The following is a 21001-nucleotide window of genomic DNA, read 5'->3' on the forward strand; positions in this document are numbered from 1 at the left end:
CCCATCAGAGTACCTGAGTACCTATTTGCAGCCCATGTCTCATAGAATGTACGTTGGGGTATTTGCTTTCCAAAATGGGGTCATTTTGTGGGTAATTTCACTGTCCTGGTGGTCCAGGACCTTCAAAAGTGTGATAGGTAGGAATGAAATGAGATGTGTCATTTATGCTCCTAGAATGCCTGAACGTACTACTTCAATGTTCGGCCTCTCTATGTGGCCAGGCTGTGTAAAAGTCCTACACATGTGGTATCGCCATACTCGGGAGGAGTAGCAGAATGTATTTTGGGGTGTAATTTTTGCTATATACATGTTATGTGTTAGAAATATCTTATAAATTGACAATTTTGTGTAAAAAAAAAAATGCGTTTTAATTTTTTTCCACATATTCCAAAAACTTCTGAAAAAAAATTAACCATTCAAAAGACTCATTATGCCTCACAGATTATACGTTGGGGTGTTTGCTTTCCAAAATGGGGTCATTTTATGGGAAATTCCATTGTCCTGGTACTCTAGGGCCTTCAAAAGTGTAATAGGTGGTTGAGAAATGAGATGCGTCATTTTTGCTCGTAGAACGTCTGAAGGTACTACATCAATGTTGGGCCTCTGTATGTGGCCAGGCTGTGTAAAAGTCTCACACATGTGGTATTGCCGTACTCGGGAAGAGTAGCAGAATGTATTTTGGGGTGTAATTTGTTGTATGTATATGTTGTGTGTGAGAAATAACCTGATAATTGACAATTTTGTAAAAAGAAAAATCTTCATTTTGCAAAGAATTGTGGGAAAAAATGACAACTTAAAGCGAAGGTCCACCCTAAAGTGGACCTTCCGCTCATTGGAATCCTCCCCCCCTCCGGCGCCACAATTGGCCCCTTTCAGAGGGGGAGGGGGGGTGCAGGTACCTGTACAGTACAGGTATCTGCACCCACTTCCGGCGTAGATTCTGCAGAAAGGAACGCCCCTTTCCGCAGAATCTACGCCCCTTTCCGAAAGTCCCCCGCTGCCTGCTGGGAAACACACGGATCCCAGAGACAGGGGGGACCATCCTTATTGTGCAGCGCGACTCGCGCATGTGCAGTAGGGAACCGGGAAATGAAGCCGAAAGGCTCCACTTCCTGATTCCCATACCCAAGATGGCGACGGCAGCACCCGAGAGACGATCGAGAGATTGGCTTCGGGTGCCGACATCGCTGGCGCGCTGAGCGGGTAAGTGTCCTTATTTTAAAAGTCAGCAGCTGCAGTATTTGTAGCTGCTGGCTTTTAAAAAAAAAAAAAAACGGCGGAACTCCCGGCGGACTCCCGCTTTCAAAAAAACTCATCATGCTACTTACTTAATACCTTGGGATGTCTACTTTGTAAAAAGGGGTCATTTGGGGGGTATTTGTACTTTCCTGTCTTGTTAGTGTCTCAAGAAATGAGATACACCTGATGTACTGAAGGCCTGATCAGAGGTGATCAATTTTCAGTGATTGGCACCATAGTTTGTAAACTCTATAACTTTCACAAAGACCAAATAATATATACTGATGTGGGTTATTTTTACCAAAGATAGGTAGCAGTATAAATTTTGGCCAAAATGTATGAAGAAAAATTACTAATTAGCAAAAATTTATGACAGAAACAAAGAAAAAGGCATTTTTTTTCACAACATTTAAGTTTTATTTTATTTATAGCACAAAAAATAAAAAACCCACTAGTGATTAAATACCACTAAAAGAAAGCTCTATTTGTGTGGAAAAAAGGACGCAAGTTTCATATGGGTACTGTGAGAGCGCTGAAAGCTGAAAATTGGTCTGGTCAGGAAGGGGGTGTAAGTGCCCTGTATTGAGGTGGTTAAATGCCCCTGTGACAAAAGTCTCTAGAGAAGTGCAGTATGTATGTGGAAGAAGGTATCTAACACCCCGCTTCAATCTGTCATTTTTGGGGGCCACTGGTCTATCACACCAGTTATAATACTTTTTTAAAATTGCGTTTGTCACTCTTTGTAGTATCGCTGCAGAATCGCTCAGCAGTCACAATGCTGCACAGTGGAAATGCACTATACTATGCTTTCTATATGTGCAAGTATTTTATACGTGTATTACACCACTATATACTGCACACCAAATAGTACACCTATACCAGTCCTTAAAAGGACCTTTTGTGGACCTAAAAGTAGCTAACTAGTGATTTGCAGACTGTCCCGGCTCCAAACACCAAACTGTCCCTCCCTACACTGGGAAACGATAGCTGCAGAATTGGTCAGCAGCACTACATGCAGTGCACTATAATATGCTTTCTATATTTGAAAGAAAGTATATTATTATACGTGTACAACCCTATATAATGTACACCTATACCAGTCCTTAAAGGGACCTTTAAGGACCTAGTAGCTAGTGATTTGCAGACTGTCCCTGCTCCAAACACCAAACTGTCCTTCAGTCTCTACACTGATAAAAGACAGCTGCAGAATCGGTCAGCAAGCACTCAGCAGCACAGCAGTCAGCAGTGCACCATAATATACTTGAAAGAAAGTATATTCTAAGTGTATTACAACCCTGTATAGGTGTACAGTAGGGATGAGCCGAACACCCCCCGGTGCGGCTCGCACCAGAACTTTCGAACGGACCCCAAATTCGTACGAACTTTAGAACCCCATTGAAGTCTATGGGACTCGAACGTTCGAAATTAAAAGTGCTAATTTTAACGGCTAATATGCAAGATACTGTCCTAAAAAGGGTTTGGGGACCTGGCTCCTGCCCCAGGGGACATGGGTCAATGCCTAAAATGTTTTTAAAAATGGCCGTTTTAGCGGGAGCACTGATTTTAATAATGATTAAAGTGAAAAAAAAGTGAAATATTCCTTTAAATATGGTGCCTGGGGGGTGTCTGTAGTATGCCTGTGAAGTGCCACGTGTTTCCCGTGTTTAGAACAGTCCCTGCACAAAATGACATTTAACGGAAATAACATCATTGAAAACTGCTTGCGGTTTTATTGTTATATCTGGTTCCTGCAATATGGTTGAAAACCATTGAGAAAAAAGGCATGGGTAGCCCACCCTGCCCATTACCAGCCCCTTTGGGTCTTGTACGCATATTAAGGGGAACCCCGTACCCATATTAAAAAAAGGAAATGCGTGTGGCCCCCAGGCCCTATATACTCAGAACAGCAGTATACAGGCGGTGCAAACAAGACAAGGACTGTGTAGGTTTGTTGTGTTAAGTTGAATCTGTTTGTAATTTTCAACTGGTACATTTTTAAAGTGTAGCTCCAGTCAAAAAAAACATTTTTTTAAGCTTTTTGGAAAACATAGGGAAGGGTTATCACCCCTGTATAATTTGTTTTGCCGTCCATCTTTTTTCATCTCACTTGCTGTTGTCTCCTTCCATTTGCAAGTAGGAGATGTTTGTAAGTTGGATGTTTGAAAGTAGGGGCCTGCCCTATATGCTCTGCAGAAATGGCAGAACAAGGTGTTGGTTTTGCCACAACATTGTAAGCCCTCAAAGTGACTCTTGCTGGGCGCTGGAGCGCCCTGCTATGAACGATTATATCAAGAATTGTAATTACATGCCATTGTTGAACAGTGGTAGAAAAATTGACCTTTGGTGGTTGTGGTGCTGGTGCCACAACACTATAAGTCCTCAACGTTACTCTGGGTGGGCACAGGAATGGGCCCTCCTGTGAAATATTATATCAAGAATTGTAATTACATGTCCCTGTTAAACAGGGGCAGAAAAATTGGGCCTTAGGCACTGGTGCTGGTGCCACCACACTGCAACCTCTACCATATACTCTAGTTTTATTGCAGGAATTAGCCCTGCTGCAAAGCATTGCATCAAAAATTGTACTTAAACGCCCCTGTTAAACAGGGGCAGAAAAATTGGGCTAATGGCATCACCCAGAACCAGATATATTCTTCCAACATATCAGCGGAGGAGGAAGAGGATAGACAATCAACATAACAGGACAGTCACTCAGCATCAGCATAGGCAGTCTTGAAGGGATGTGATATTTCAAAAAAAATTATTCTGTTACATCAGCTTCAGGTGCTTGGTAGCTGTGGGTGATCCAAGACTGATTCATCTTGATGAAGGTCAGTCGATCAACTGATTTGGTGGACAGGCGCACCCTGTGATCGGTAACAAAGCCACCAGCAGCACTGAAGGTGCGTTCCGAAAGAACGCTGGATGCAGGACAGGCCAGTAGCTCAATTGCATACTGTGCAAGCTTTGGCCAGTGATCCATCCTCAAGACCCAGTAAGCCAGAGGATTTTTGGTGGGAAAGGTGTCCAAGTCTGACCTTGCCCCTAGGTATTCCTGCACCATGTAAATCAGACGCTGGCGATGGTTGCTATAACCGATCATACCTTGGGGCTGTGGACTAAAAAATTGTCTGAAAGCATCAGTCAGACGGCCACCTTCTCCACCGCTCCTTCTGACTGATGCTTCAGCAACACGTTGTCCAGGACCAGGAGTTTGTAACCTCCCAGTCTATGGGAACACGTTGCACAGACCTTTCTGCAAGGCCTCCCGGAGATGTCTCATCCTCTGCTCCCTCTGCGATGGCAAGATAAGGTCGGCAACCTTACCCTTGTACCGTGGATCAAGGAGAGTGGCCAGCCAGTAATGGTCCCTCTCCTTGATCTGAAGAATACGAGGATCCTTCCGCAGGCTTTGCAGGATCAGGGAGGCCATGTAGCGTAGGTTAGCTGAGGCATTCGGTCCGGAGTCCTCTGGGTCACTAAGGGCAACATGATCCGCAGCTACCTCCTCCCAGCCACGTACAAGTCCACGTGTTTCTTGGGACTGTAAATCATCCCTACAAGACTGCTGCTGCTGATGCTGCTGCTGATGCTGAGTGCCAGCCTCCACCTCGATGCTGACACAATCATCCTCCTCCTCCTCTTCCTCCTCCTCATCCTCTTCCTGTGTGATGGGTGGCACAGCAGGAACACTGTCTGGATAAAGGGGGCCTTGAGAGGCAAGGAAGTCCACCTCTTGCTGCCTCTGTTCTGCCTCAAGTGCCCTGTCCATTATTCCACGCAGCGTATGCTCCAAGAGGTGGACAAGAGGTATAGTGTCACTGATGCATGCACTGTCACTGCTCACCATCCTTGTGGCCTCCTCAAACGGTGACAGGACAGTGCATGCATCCCTGATCATGCCCCACTGGCGTGGTGAGAAAAAACCGAGCTTCCCTGACCCTGTCCTGGTGCCGTAGTCGCACAGGTACTCATTGATGGCCCTCTGCTGCGTGTGCAGCCGCTGCAGCATGGCCAACGTTGAGTTCCACCTGGTGGGTATGTCACATATAAGGCGGTTCTTGGGCAGGTTCAACTCCTTTTGGAGCTCAGCCAGCCGAGCACAGGCATTAAATGATCGGCGGAAATGCACACAGACTTTCCTGGCCTGCTTCAGGACATCCTGTAAGCCCGGGTACCTGTCCAAGAACCGCTGCACCACCAGGTTAAGGACGTGAGCTACACAGGGCACATGGGTCAGTTGTCCCTGTTGGGGGGCGGAGAGGAGGTTGGTGCCATTGTCACAAACCACCATTCCTGGCTTAAGCTGGCGTGGCGTCAACCACCTCTCGGCCTGCCCCTGCAGAGCTGACAAAACATCCGCCCCAGTGTGGCTCCTGTCCCCCAAACAAACCAGCGCAAGCACGGCATGGTCTGGAACGCCTACGGAGCACCGCTGGTTCTGAGAACAGAGCACTGGAAGAGGCCATGGAGGAAGAAGAAGAGGAGGGGGTGGAGGAGAGAGGTGTGTCACAACCAATAGTAGCATTTTGGAGGCGTGGTGGCGGAACAACCTCCAACACTACTGCACCTTGTCCTGCATCCTTCCCAGCTGCCAGAAGAGTGACCCAATGGGCCGTGAAAGACAGGTAACGTCCCTGTCCATGCCTGCTGGACCATGAGTCAGCAGTAATATGCACCTTACCACTGACCGCCCTGTCCAGCGAGGCAAGAACATTGCCTTCCACATGCCGGTAGAGAGCCGGAATCGCCTTCCGTGAGAAAAAGTGGTGTTTAGGGACCTTCCACTGAGGAACCGCACATTGTACAAACTCACGGAAGGGGGCCGAGTCTACCAACTGAAAAGGCAGCAGTTGAAGTGCTAGCAATTTAGCCAAGCTAGCATTCAACCGCTGGACATGTGGATGGCTGGGAGTGAACTTCTTTCGTCGGTCCAGCAGCTGGGGCAGGGACATTTGCCTGCTATAATCAGACGTGGGTGTACCGCTAGCAGAGTTCCCGGAAGCACTTGGATGTGACACACCTAATTTTACACCTTCATTCCTCTCAGAGCAGGTTTCAGAGAGGACTGAAGGTCTAGTGGGGTTGGAGATGCCAGCTGATGAGGAGCAAGGAGAGGTCCGCTTTGTTCTTTAGTGTGGATCTTTGAGGTACGCTTGCCAACGAGCTGCATGGCAGGTCAACATATGTCTGGTCAAGCATGTGGTGCCCAAGCGGCTGATGTTTTGGCCACGCGAGATACGCTTGAGACATATGTTGCAAATAGCAGCAGTGCGATCTGATGCACTCGTCTCAAAAAAGGCCCACACCAAAGTACTTTTAGAATAACATGCAGAGGCAGCGCCCTGCACAGGCGGAGCTCTGCGGTGTGATTCAGTCGGTGTGCTGCCCCTAAGCTGGCCCCCGGAGGGCATCCTGCCTCGTTGGACATGTGCCTCCTCCTCCTCCTCTCTCCTACCAGGCACCCACGTGGAGTCAGTGCCCTCATCATCCCCTCCCTCTTCATCGCTGTAGCAAACCTGGCAGTATGCTGCAGCTTGTGGAACATGACTGCCAGATTGCTGTCCTTCTTGAGCATCCCCTCTCTCTGCGCTCACGCTATTGCCTTCCTCTAGCTGAGTGTCATCATCAGAGCCCACAAAACACTGGGCATCCTCCTGGACCATGTACCCAACACTGTGCTCAAAGAGTTCAGGAGACTCCTCAGGAGGACGTGGTGGGTCTAGGGAAGGAGTCACTGATGATGACATTGAGAGGAGGGAAGACGATGCGTTGGCAGCTGCTTTGCTAGTACCCTGAGACTGGGGGAGAGAGGATGAGGAGGATGAAGAGGGCTTGGTCATCCACTCTACCAAGTCGTTGGCATGTTGCGGTTCAACATGTCCAGCTGCCGAGAAGGACAAGCGTGTCCCATGGCCACGTGCTGATGACAATGCACCACGTCCACGACCAGCACTGTTGTCTCTAGACACAGAGCCTGCTTGCCCTCTTTTATCGGCTCGCGCCTGTCTGCCTCTCCTTGCTGGCCTTCCAGACATGGTAATGGCCTGAAGGGAGTTGGGTAAAACAGCAGTGTAATGGAGTCACACAACACCCACTAAGCCCTGCAGATGGCTCTATTAGAGAACAGCAATAACGGTAGATACAGGTGTATATTGTGCTGGAGTCACACAACACCCACTAACTCCTGCAGATGTCTTTATTATAGAACACCAGAGATAAAGGGGTATATACAGATGTATACTGTGCTGTGCTGGAGGCACACACAACTTCCAATAACTCCTGCAGATGGCAAGTGGGCTCAAATAGAGAAGAGCTATGTAGGTGGATATAGCGGTGTGTACTGGGTACAGAGCATGCAGACAGCACGCACTATCTCCTAACAATACTGACTGCAAGCTCTATTATAAAAGATAGATCACTAGCTATATAGGTGAGGTGAATATAGCGGTGTATACTGCGGTCAGGGCACACAGACAACAACCACTACACAACAGCAAGATCGAAAATCGGCCGATAACGATCGGTGTGTACTGTGTTGAAGGTACACAGAACACCCACTAACTGCTTCAGACACCAACACACTACACTAGGCCGCCGCGCTGGCGGCCTTATATAGTGTGGGGCGTGTACTACACAGCCTGAGCTATGATTGGCCACAGGCATCCTGCCTGTGGCCAATCATGGCTCTCCTCGCTGCTGGCGCTGTGATTGGCCAAGCATGCGGGGTCACAGTGCATGCTTGGCCAATCATGAGCCAGCAATGCACTGCGATGATGCAGTGCATTGTGGGCCATGAGCGCCACACGAATTTGGCATGAACGGCCCATAACGTTCGGAATTCGCCGAACGGGCGAACAGCCGATGTTCGAGTCGAACATATGTTCGACTCGAACACGAAGCTCATCCCTAGTGTACAGTATATAAGTCCTTTAAAAGGACCTTTGTGGACCTAATAGTAATAGCTAGTGATTAAACTAACTGTCCCTGCTCCACACAGCGTCCTGTCCCTACACTGACAATAGACAGAATGTAAAATGGCCGCCAGATCAGGTCTATTTATAAGGTAGGGGGTATGTCCAATTGTCCATGTGCTGAAATGTCTCAATTGGCTGTCCTGTACCCCATGACGGATGTGTCATGGGTCAAAGTTCTTCACAATGCAAACAAATATGGCCGCCGCGAACAGCGCCAAAAGTCCACCAGTTTGGCGAATCACAAACGAACAAAATTCGCTGAGAACTTACCGTGGGGTGAACCGCAAGACCATCTCTAGTCTGAAACTTTGGGAGTTTTTCCATAAAACTTTTTTGTTGACCATATTTTTTTTTTTCTTTTTGCTTGTTCTAGGTAGAGAAATATTTAACCCTTAGCACTATCAGGGGTCACATGTCTGCCCTTTTTTCAACATTCTCTATCTGTTAATTCACTCATTTGTACTTTCATTCAATGTACCTCACATGTTCCTCAGATATTCACTGATTCAGATCGATCCAAAACATTTAAAATTAAAAGATTTATTAATTGCTCTACAAGTAAAGTGATTTACATGTTGGAATGCCCATGTAAACAATTCTCCCAGAAAAATATGGCTCCTTTTGGCCGTCATATTACAATAGGCTGAGTGGGAAGCAGTTAATATAAAATGTTAAAAAAATGAAGTAATTTTATTAAAACCCTTTTTATTAAAGAATTCTGACTTTTATTTTTTTCTGTACAGGTGGACTGAGGAACCAAGTTTTTGGTCATGCTGGTCTTCATCAATAAAATAAAGTCACATGAAAAACGATCCATATGGGTGTTATAAGTGACTGAAAATTTTTATTGCAGTTCACTGGAGAATTCATAATGGACTCAAACATATCCGTGTTCTAAAAGTCATAAATATTTTGGATCCTCTTCAACACTGATCCAGCCTCAGAGGACAACAGGAGAGAAGTCATTTCAGTGTTCTGGAAGTGACAATGGCTTTACAGTAAAGTCCATCCCATGTATACATAAGAGGAGTCATTTCAGAAGATATTTCTTGTTTGGAACGCGGCAAAGGTTTTACAATGGAGTCAAAACGTATCACACACCAGAAGGTTCACAATGAAGAGAAAGCATTTCAGTGTTCTGAATGTGATAAAACTTTTACAAAAAAGTCAAATCTTATCATACACCAGAGGGTTCACAACGGAGAGAAGCCATATCAGTGTTCCGAATGTGGCAAAGCTTTTACACAGAAGTCAGATGTTATCAAACACCAGAGGATTCACACTGGAGAGAAGCCATATCAGTGTTCTGAATGTGGCAAAGCTTTTACAACCAAGAAGGACCTTATCAGACACCAGAGAGTTCACACTGGAGAGAAGTCATATCACTGTTCTGAATGTGGCAAAGCTTTCACACAGAAGTCAAATCTTATGGCACACCAGAGAGTTCACACTGGAGAGAAGCCATATCAGTGTTCTGAATGTGGCAAAGCTTTTACACAGAACTCAGATCTTATCAAGCACCAGAGGGTTCACACTGGAGAGAAGCCATGTCAGTGTTCTGAATGTGGAAAAGCTTTTACACGGAAGTCAGATGTTATCAAGCACCAGAGGGTTCACACTGGAGAGAAGCCCTATCAGTGTTCTGAATGTGGCAAAGCTTTTACAACCAAGAAAGACCTTATCATACACCAGAGAGTTCACACTGGAGAGAAGCCATATCAGTGTTCTGAATGTGGCAAAGCTTTTACACGGAAATCCAATCTTATCACACACCAGAGAGGTCACACTGGAGAGAAGCCATATCAGTGTTCTGAATGTGGCAAAGCTTTTAAAACCAATAAATTGCTTATCATACACCAGAGAGTTCACACTGGAGAGAAGCCATTTTAATGCTCTGAATGTGACAAAGATTTTACAGTTAATACCGGGATAATCTGCAACCAGAGGATTCACAAGTTTCAGCAGAGAAGCTTGTAGAGAGGGAACTCTGGAAGACGGGGGGTATTAAAGAAGTTGCGGGTGTTACATTAGTTTCATAGCCCCAATGTTATCCCATAAGGTAGAGATGAAGTGAAAATATAAAATGCTACTTTATAAAAACAAAATCTGGGAGCAAACTGGAATGTAATGATCGGTTCCACTGACTTGTTTTCCTCATAATTCATATATTTATCTTTTTTATGGAGCTTTAACAGAACATGTAATGCATTTTCATCATTCACTAACTGGGCAATGATACCAAGTGTTTTCTTCATTGCCAGATCCTGAGCTAATACATGATTGACACTGTCGCAGTACCAGAGACTAGGATGGGGTCAAGTGGCATCTTGCAAAGCCTCTGAAGCCTCATTAAGAGAGTCCATTCCAGGTTCTTCTGACTGTTGATACACCATAAGTCAGGTGTCAGGGCTCCAGCTAAGCACACCTTCTCCAAACCTCCCCTCCCATGATAAATGCCTCCTTTCCATATTTTATCTCCTCTCACGGGTGACATTTTTGCAGGCAGGTCTGTGACTGGGACACCAGCCAGAGAGAAGTCTTGGCTTGGTGAGAAAGCAACTTCCTAAGCCTTCCCACACTGGGTTGCTGCTGTTTATGGAATGTATTTAACAGTATCACTTAAGTTCAGCTGGCTAATTGTATTCCATCTGGTTCTGATGAAAGTCTCGGGGATCTCATCGGGTGTAGAATGGATGTTCTTGTTATCTTCATTCTTTGTTTAGCTATTACTCCTCTCCATAGACTATTCATACAGCACACCTACAAGAGATCGGGGGCTGAGTGTGAGGTCATATTCCTACCACTTCTGGGGACTGAAATTCCTCCAGCTGGGGTTCACTTTAACCTTTTTGCTGCCAGAGCCCTTTTTTGCGTTTTTTTTTTTTTGCACACATGTTTAAAAAATAATTTTAGCCTCGAAGATGATGTAAATACCCCAAACATTATATCTTTTCTGAAAGCAGAAACCCTAAAGAATAAAATAGTGGTAGTTTTAATTTTTTTTATGTCCCACGATATTACCTCATTGGTCTAGAAAACACAAAATTTCAGTAAAAAAAACACTAAAGTAAAATTTAGGGCAACAAAATGCAATAAATTACCCACATTTTTGGTAAAATATGAAAAAAGAGGTTACACTGAGTAAATGGATACCAAATTTGCCAAATCTTAAATTATGTGCACTGTGGAATGGTGACAAACTTCAGTAACCTATATTTCCTATAGGCAACATTTAAAAAAAACTCTATAGATATTAGTTTAGTGTTACAGAGGAGGTCTGGTTCTAGAATTATTGCTCTGACTCCGGCGTGCGCGGTTATATGTAACATGTATCACAATCAACATTTTCACTTGTAGGAACCCCTGAGGCATGTGTTTACATTTGTATGGGCATATATGTGGAGGTGGGGGCCTCAAATATATTTTTTTGGCGGGGGGATTTCCGTTAACTATTTTCTTTCATCAAATAGGGGACAGAAAGTCCTGTATGTGATATTTTTTTTAGGTGACAGGTTCTCTTTAAAGAGATATCTAGGGACTAAAAGACCCCCAATGTCTCCTCTGGGCTCCACTGAATGTTTTGTGATGCAAATCACACTGCAACACACACCCTGAGAGGCTGACCTGGAAGTGACATCATAAACCTTGCTTTCTGGGTCAAAGCAAGAAGGGGAGGAGAGTGGACGTGTGTCCATCGTTCTCCCCCCGCCCCCGCACTCGCCATGTTGGTCCTGGGAATGTAAAGGAAGGGATCTGGACAGCTGTACTCCAATAGAATCACCTTTTATTTAATAAAAAGACTGTCCATACAGAAATTGGAGGTAGAGGAATTAGATATAGATAATAACATTGGTCCTAGGACTGCAGATGGGTAAGCGGAGCCCTGCAAATATGGCGGGGAAGAGTCAGTTCTGGGGGTATGTGTGACCAATCGGGTGGCAGTTTTCACCTGACCTGTCAGTTTAACACACAATCCCAGTGGCTGCAGCAACAGGATTGTGTGTTAACCCCCTGCTGTCAGGTCTGTACGATGTGAGGACCTGGCAGTGAAATGGTTCATGACCCTGAATGGACAGATCTCTTTTTGGTGTAAAGTTTTCAAAGAACACTTCTTATCCCTGGAAATGTTATGACGTTGGCACTAAAGTGTAACAAGTTTTTGTTTTGTTTGGTTGGGTTGTTTTGTGGGAATGCTTTGTGTGTTGTGAGTTCTTTTTTTGTTGCAAATTGGAAAATTAAATAAAACATTTTTGATTGAAAAAAAAAAAAAGTGTTACTATGGCCAGATCAATAATTACATAAATGGTGCAATCTATCATTAGTATAGAAGATTTTGTTTTTCTGAGTCTCCTCTTGTAACATTTGTATTACCTGTTGATCCGCCCATTTGCAGCCTCATTGTGCCCACTTGCAGCCGTACCTTTGATTACTAAAACAGTGGGTGTCTCCCACTGTGCTATGCAGTCTGTTTGGCGGACATCTATGCAACAAAGCCCCACCTCCACCTCGTCCATGATAGATGGAACACTGATACAGTTTCCCAGCATGGTATCAGTGTTCCTGTATCACGGACAAGGAGGAGGAGGAGCTTTGTTACAATTGACAGCCAGCGAACAGACAGTATAACACAGTGGGAGACACTTGCTGTTTTTGTAATCAAAGGTGCGGCTGCTGTACGGCTCACTCGGGTATAAGCCGAGGGGGAGGGGTGGTTTCAGCCTAAAAAATGGGCTGAAAAACTCAGCTTATACTCCAGTATATACAGTAAACCTCTTTTCTCTAAGCCCCTGTACACACGGTCGGAGATTTCGACAACCAAATCCGTTGAATTTTGTCCGTCGGATCTTGTCCGAAACTGTTGCATACACACGGTCGGACTAATTTGTCGAAAAATCCGATCTTTCAGAACGTGATGACGTAATTTCATTACGATGGGACTACATTCAGGCTAGTAGCCAATAGCTTTGATGTAGGAATTTGATCTGAGCATGCGTGGCACTTTGTCCTATCAAAGTTCTCTACACATGATTGGAGTATGTCCTATCAGACCAGTTTGTCGGAAAATATTTCCAACAAGTTGGAAAATTGGGTCCGACAGATATTCCGACGGAAACATTCCGATGCAGACCACACACAGTCGGATTATCCGACAAACCGGTCCGATAGGACACATTCCGTCGGAATCTCCGACCGTGTGTACAAGGGCTAAGGCTCCCACACAAATTGAAACTTTATGTATTAACGCCACTAAAATGGGAAAAAAAAGACGACTAAAATGGACCTTCCGCTCATCGGATTCCTCCCCCCCTCCGGCGCCACAATTGGCACCTTTCAGGGGGGAGGGGGGTGCAGTTACCTGGATAATCCAGGTAACTGCACCCACTTCCGGGCTAGCTCTCTGCAGGAAAGGGGCGTACATTACGCCCCTTTCCGCAAGTGCCCGCCCCCTTCCGCAAGTGCCCCGCTGCCTGCTGGGAAACACACAGATCCCAGAGGCAGCGGGGACTGTCCTCATTGCGCAGCGCGGCTCGCACATGCGCAGTAGGGAACCGGGAAATGAAGCCGAAAGGCTCCATTTCCTGATTCCCATACCCAAGATGGCGGCGGCAGCACTCGAGTGTCGATCTAGAGATCAGCTACGGGTGCCGACATCGCGGGTGCGCTGGAAAGGTAAGTGTCACTATTTTAAAAGTCAGCAGCTGCAGTATTTGTAGCTGCTGACTTTAAAAAAAAAAAAAAACGCGGAGTCCCGGCGGACTCCCGCTTTAACATACACGTGGCTTCAAGCCTCTTTAAGCATGCAAACTATTCACTTTAAAGTGCTTGTAAACCCTTTACAGACCCCTTTTTACTACAGGTATGTCTATAATAAGTCTTACCTAAAGCTACCCCAGATATCTCCTAAACCTGCACAATTCAGGAGATCTCCCCTATATTTGCATGACATCATCGGCACACGCGCACTGAAGAAACCGCTCCGCAATACCTAATGGAGAAAATAAATCATTACACACCAAACCGCAGTCTTCGATCAGCCAACAAAAACCTCCTCCTCGTGCCCAAAGCCCGGTATAAATCCAAGGGTGATCGGAGATTCGCTGTCCAAGGGCCTCGGCTATGGAATGCTCTACCAATAAACATCCGCCTGGAAGAAAATCACCTGGCTTTTAGGAAAAAACTCAAGACCTTCCTCTTTTAGCAGATGATCAAAGCTCGCCACAGCGCCTAGAGGCGATTCAGTTCACATTGTGCGCTATACAAGTATTTCATTCATTCATTCATGCTGTTGCTTCAGCTGACGAGCCGTTATCATGCGTGGGAGTGACGCCATTGTGGCTCCGACAATCACAACTGTTACACAACCCGATGACTGATCAGTGTGTGAGGGGAAAATCATCCAATCCACAAAATCAGTGAGATTCTTGATCCCCATAGAGGAGGAGACAGAGAGAGATTTCTACTTCATCATCACTCCTTCTGGATCCACACCTTCCATAAACACACACACATATACAGTGGTGTGAAAAAGTGTTTGCCCCCTTCCTCATTTCCTGTTCCTTTGCATGTTTGTCACACTTAAGTGTTTCGGAACATCAAACCAATTTAAACAATAGTCAAGGACAACACAAGTAAACACAAAATGCAATTTGTAAATGAAGGTGTTTATTATTAAAGGTGAAAAAAAAATCCAAACCATCATGGCCCTGTGTGAAAAAGTGATTGCCCCTAAACCTAATAACTGGTTGGGCCACCCTTAGCAGCAACAACTGCAACCAAGCGTTTGCGATAACGTGCAATGAGGCTTTTACAGCGTCCTGGAGGAATTTTGGCCCACTCATCTTTGCAGAATTGTCCTAATTCAGTTACATTAGAGGGTTTTCGAGCATGAACGGCCTTTTTAAGGTCATACCACAACATCTCAATAGGATTCAGGTCAGGACTTTGGCTAGTCCACTCCAAAGTCTTCATTTTGTTTTTCTTCAGCCATTCGGTGGTGGACTTGCTGGTGTGTTTAGGATCATTGTCCTGCTGCAGAACCCAAGTTCGTTTCAGCTTGAGTACACGAACAGATGGTCGGACATTCTCCTTCAGGATCTCTTGGTAGACAGCAGAATTCATAGTTCCTTTTATCACGGCAAGTCTTCCAGGTCCTGAAGCAGCAAAACAGCCCCAGACCATCACACTACCACCACCATATTTTACTGTTGGTATAATGTTCTTTTTATGAAATGCAGTGTTCCTTCTACGCCAGATATACTTGGACACACACCTTCCAAAGAGTTCCACTTTTGTCTCATCGGTCCACAGAATGTTGTCCCAAAAGTCTTGGGGATCATCAAGATGTGTTGTGGAGAAATTGAGACGAGCTTTGATGTTCTTTTTGCTCAGCAGTGGTTTTCTCCTTGGAACTCTGCCATGCAGGCCATTTTTGCCCAGTCTTTTCCTGATGGTGGAGGCATGAACGCTGACCTTAACTGAGGCAAGTGAGGCCTGCAGTTCCTTGGACGTTGTTGTGGGGTCTTTTGTGACCTCTTGGAAGAGTCGTCGCTGCGCTCTTGGGGTAATTTTGGGCGGCCGGCCACTCCTGGGAAGGTTCACCACTGTTCCATGTCTTCGCCATTTGTGGATAATGGCTCTCACTGTGGTTCGCTGGATTCCCAAAGCTTTGGAAATGGCTTTATAACCCTTTCCAGACTGATAGATCTCAATTACTTTCTTTCTCAATTGTTCCTGAATTTCTTTGGGTCTCGGCATGAGGTGTAGCTTTTAACCACTACAATACAGGGCACTTTCACCCCCTTCCTTCCCAGCCCAATTTTCAGCTTTCAGCGCTCTAGCGCTTTCAGTGACAATTGCGCGGTCGTGCTACACTGTACCCAAATGAAATTGTTATCATTTTGTTCGCACAAATAGAGCTTTATTTTGGTGTTATTTATTCACGACTCCGTTTTTTTTTTTTGCGATATAAGCGCAAAAATAGCGGAAATTTGGAAAAAAAACAATATTTTCTTTGTTCTATTTGAAAAGAAATCCAATAAAATCAAATTTTTTCATAAATTTAAGCCAAAATGTATTCTGCTACATGTTTTTGGTAAAAAAAATTCCGTTAAGTGTATAATAATTGGTTTGTGTGATCACGGACATATGTACGCAAATGATCATGTACATATGTGTGCAGGTGATCACGTACATATGTGTGCAGATAATCATTGGGACATGTGATTTTAGTGGGACATATGTGGGGGACATGTTTTTATTATTAGGGACATGTGTTTTTATTATTTGGGGACATGTATGTTTTGGGGACATGTGTGTTTTGGGGACATATGTGGGGACTGTGTTTGTACTGTGTGGTGTGTTGTGTGTTGACACTACACTGATGATCAGTGAGTAAAAAGCTGTAAAAAGCAGCCCATACTCACTGATCATCAGCCGGCTGCAGCGTTCTGCTCTCCTCTCCTCAGCGGTGACTTCCGTGTGAGGAGAGGAGAGCCGATTGCCTAGCAACTGGCTGTTTGTTTACATCACATGACGGCCGTGATTGGACACGGCCGTCATGTGATCAGGAGGGCCAATCACAGAGCCCTCTTGCCGATCTGAGATGTGCCGTGTCCGGGTGACACGAGCACATCGGGATTGCGCCGCTGCGCGAGCGCGCGTGCGCGCGATCCCGCTATTCCTGAAGGACGTTCCTGAACGGCCTGTCAGGAATAGACGGCTCCCACCCGGCCGTATATATGCATTGGCCGGGTGGGAAGTGGTTAAGGATCTTCTGGTGGACCTTACTGTGTCAAGCAGCTCCTATTTAAGTGATGCCTTGATTGTGAACAGGTGTGGCAATAATCAGGCCTGGGTGTGGCTAGAGAAATTGAACTCAGGTGTGGACAACCACAGTTATAGTATGTTTTAACAAGGGGGGCAATCACTTTTTCACACAGGGCCATGATGGTTTGCATTTTTTTCACCTTTAATAATGAACACCTTCATTTACAAATTGCATTTTGTGTTTACTTGTGTTGTCCTTGACTATTGTTTAAATTGGTTTGATGTTCCGAAACACTTAAGTGTAACAAACATGCAAAGGAACAGGAAATGAGGAAGGGGGCAAACACTTTTTCACGCCACTGTACATATATAAACACACACATACATGCGCACACATACACACACACACATAAAGCCTTTTCAAAATCGGCAATGCTTTACCTTACCTCTTCCTGCCGGGTACTGCACTGTAGGGGGAGACAACGAGCACAGCACACTCTGTGCTTTCACTTTAGATCAGTGTGATGAGCTCCCCACACAGTGCCGATTACCTTTCCGATGATCGGGGAGCTCGGTCTCAGCTGCCCCATTCCTATCTAAATGGCAGCATGGGGCCCAGTCACCATGGCGACCTCAGTGACCTCTATAATTCCTCCACTGCCGCAGTAAGGATAACCACTGTATCTCTGGATAAAGAAAAAGGTCTACACTTCACCAGCAGAAATTCCAAATCTGGCTAGCAATAAGTGTCCTCAAGTTTACGATCAGAGCACCACTCATTTAAAACATAAATACAAACATCGGAGCATTTTGTCGGAAAATTTTAGCAACAAGTTGGAAAACTTGATCTGTCGGATACTCCGATGGAATCAGTCCATGTAGACCACACGCAGTTGGAATATCCGACAAAACGGTCCGAATGGACACATTCCGTCGGAATCTCCGACCGTGTGTACAAGGGCTAAGAGGAAATCAAACAGGACCTGCAGCACATTTCAAAGTATGAATTGTCCTGGGTAGGGACAATAGCAGCTCTTAAATGACACTGTTACCTAAATCATATATTATTTTAGAACCATACCTATAGTTGTATCAGACCAATTTTTTAAAGAAATAGATAAACTATTTCGACGTTTTATATGGGGGAAGAAAATGACCAAGATTTCATTTCCCATATTATTGAAACACAAAATTGAATGAAGGAGTAAATTTCCCTAATCTCATAAACGACTATTTTGCAGCTCACCTAGACCAGACGAAGGCATGGATAGACCCCAAATCTGACAAACTATGGGTCCAGGTTGAGAGGCGCATGGTGGGCAATAGGAATTTGTCCGCACTGCTCTTGTCAAGTCTGACTCATATGGAATTAATTCATAAACCCTTCCCCTCTATAGACGCCACACTTTTAGCGTGGAAGAACCTTCATACCACAGTACCTCAAGATACTACAGATAAATGCACAGATCTTCCACTGCAGATTTGCGAACACGTTATACCTCATTATAATTCTCACCAGTGGACAAGAGAAGGGATACCGACCTATAAAGAATTAGTAACTAAACACATTAAGCCCACTTCATTCTCACATATCCAACTCACTTACTTTCAAAAAAACAACCCAAAGATACACTATAATATACATAGAGAAATCTGGTCATGCTTGAAGTCAGACCGAGACAGTACAAAAGGACTGTTGTGGTTTTACAACAAGCTACAGTACAGTGGAAAATTCCAGAAATCCACGAATATGCAAAATTGGGAAAGGGAACTGGAAACTCTCTTTACGCAGAAGGAATGGCAAACAGCCATCCAATCCCATTTTCAATATTCCCACTGAGTAAATCATTGGGAATTGATGTTGAAAATAATATATAGGACTTATTTAACTCCAGTGAGGTTGGCACAGATCTACCCAGACTCCTCCTCCAATTGCTGGAGGGAGTGTGGGGGAAGGGGTGGCATCCTACACATACTATGGAACTGTAAAGTAGTTAAAATGTTTTGGAAGGAAGTATTTTCCCTACTAAATAAAGTTACAGGAGAAACCATCATACCCACACCACAGCTGGTCATCCTTAACGTAGGGGTGCACTCACTCCCGGGAAAATATAGATCTCTAGTTACAAACATACTGATAGCAGCAAAGCTAACTATAACTTCTAAATGGAAATCTAAAGACACGCCTCTTTTATCAGAAGTCATATATAGGAGTCAAAACACAATATATTTATGAAAAATTCTTCGCCATTAGGAACCAAAATACGTCCAGATTTAATTCCTGTTGGGAAACATGGCTAGCGCACTATCCTACCAATTAGAGTTGGAGAACTCACTTACATTACTTGGTGGTACATGTAATACGTTAAAATGGTTTATGTTAACGCAGTTATACTTTTCTTTTCCTTTTTCTGTTCTGTTTTGAGAGCTACACCTAATAGAATATATTATAAAAAAAGACATATGGTTACATGAAAGTTACTATCTACTGGTGTGGCCCTGTGGTCTGTGGCACAGTCAGATCCCATTAGGGGTGCCGGGACCGCAGCGGTGACACCATTAACAAGAAATGGTCAAGGACAAATATGTTCAATTGATCCATAAAATGAAGAAATTTCATGTCTTTTAAATTTACCAGATATACCTTTGTGTTCCAAAATGACCGAGCGATGCGTACGATGTAATATTGCGTGACTCTCAATTGTTGTATGATGTCACTGTTTTATTGTCAAATATATAATAAAAAATAAGAGAGAGAAAGACTAGCTAAGCTAAGAGAAAGAGACTGGACAGCGGGGGGTCTGTGGGTTTGTCTTCTCAACCTTGCCAGCACACCTGCCCGACAGCCTCGCTTCTGCTTCCTCTCCTTCCGTCTAATACGCCTTTTACCAAATGAAGGGATCCCAATATATTGGATGAGATTCTTCGGGATATCAAATCCCCTCCCCCCCCCCCCCCCGGGGACATTCCCAGATAATGCATTATACTGTAATCTAATGTCCAATAACTCTTTTCCACTATATAGCAGTTTAGCATCATCTGCCCCAAGTGTCGCAGGGAATGGTGGCCACCTCATCCCTTTTACACCTGAACGTATATTAATTATACGGGTTCTGTGGCTGACTAAGGTGGTAATTAAACTCACTCGGTGCCTTATCTGCATTTAATTAGCCTCAGAACCCGTGTAATTCAAAGGTGTTCGGGTTTAAAGGGATGAGGTGTCAACTCTAGTCGCAGAAAATAATCCAAAAAATAACACATTAAAAAAAGTACCATAAGCCACCCCAACCCTCTATACTTCCTAAAAAAACACGTTATCCCAAATTAACCACTTCAGCCCCGGACCATTTTGCTGGCCAAAGACCAGGGCACTTTTTGGGATTCGACACTGCGTCGCTTTAACTGACAATTGCGCGGTCGTGCGATGTGGCTCCCATACAAAATCGATGTCCTTTTTTTCCCACAAATGGAGATTTTTTTTGGGTGGTATTTGATCACCTCTGCAGTTTTTATTTTTTTGCGCTATAAACAAAAAAAGAGCGACAATTTTGAAAAAAAAAAACACATTATTTTTTGCCTTTTGCTATAATAAATATCCCCCAAAAATATATATAAAAAAACATTTTTTATTCCTCAGTTTAGGCTGATATGTATTCTTCTACATATTTCTGGTAAAAAAAAATTGCAATAAGCGTTTATTGAGTGGTTTGCACAAAAGTTATAGCGTCTACAAAATAGTGGAAAGTTTTATGGCATTTTTACTAATATATTATTTATTGGTAATTGTGGCGATCAGCGATTTTTATCATGACATTATCGTGGACACGTCGGACAACTTTGGTGCAATTTTGAGACCATTCACATTTATACAGCGATCAGTGAGATTAAAATTGCATTGATTACTTTGTAAATGTGACTGGCAGTGAAGTGGTTAACACCAGGTGGCACTGTAGGGGTTTAGTGTATCCTGGGGAGTGTTTCTAACTGTAGGGGGGATGGGCCATGTGTGACACATCACT

General features: G+C 44.5%; 1 pseudogene; it reads left to right on the forward strand.

Annotated features, from left to right (window-relative positions):
- The window catches only part of LOC143956787 (uncharacterized), an 802170-nt pseudogene that overhangs the window by 381443 nt on the left and 399726 nt on the right, over nt 1-21001 (forward strand).

This window comes from Lithobates pipiens, unplaced genomic scaffold, assembly GCF_037356315.1.
Source record: "Lithobates pipiens isolate NorthernLeopardFrog02 unplaced genomic scaffold, aLitPip1_a1.2 Scaffold_41, whole genome shotgun sequence".
In the NCBI taxonomy this organism is placed as follows: domain Eukaryota; kingdom Metazoa; phylum Chordata; class Amphibia; order Anura; family Ranidae; genus Lithobates; species Lithobates pipiens.